Source organism: Chrysochloris asiatica, unplaced genomic scaffold, assembly GCF_000296735.1.
Source record: "Chrysochloris asiatica unplaced genomic scaffold, ChrAsi1.0 scaffold00162, whole genome shotgun sequence".
NCBI lineage: Eukaryota > Metazoa > Chordata > Mammalia > Afrosoricida > Chrysochloridae > Chrysochloris > Chrysochloris asiatica.
In genome coordinates this window covers 6375911-6376464 of record NW_006408680.1, presented here as the reverse complement: position 1 = coordinate 6376464, position 554 = coordinate 6375911, and positions in this window count along the sequence as shown.

Sequence of the window (554 nt, the reverse complement as noted above, 5' to 3'; positions counted from 1 at the left end):
CAAGTTTCTCATGAACACAAGTAAGTGTTCTGGAATACCCATTCATACCAATATCCACTGACTGAGCATCAATCAATTAACAGTCTGTCCATCTTCTTTCGATGCTTCGTGCATCATTCAATATTTTGCTTATAGAACCCTTTGGTACTGTAATTTGAGGCTTGAGTGTTTTCTTCAGTTCTTTCAGCTTGAGAAATGCTGAGTGTGTTTCATTTTCTAATTTCAGGTCTTTACACATTTGTTTATTGTCGGGGTCCTGCCTCGACAGAGGAGTTTGGTTCACAAAGTAGGGAGATCTGGCGGTAACAGAGACAGAAAAAGAGCACACACAAAGATGCAAGGAGAGAGACAAAGAGACACCCCAAAACTAGGGTGGATGCGAAACTGGCGGGCAGACCCTGAACTACAGGCATCGTGGCCCTTGCAGGCAGTAATGCATGCGGGCTTCAGTCTGCGTCCCCTTTTTATTTCAGGGAGGGGCTTTACACAAAGGCAGAAGGGTATTATTAAGACAGGGTACAGAAGTGAAATGTGATTAATCATTCACAACAGGA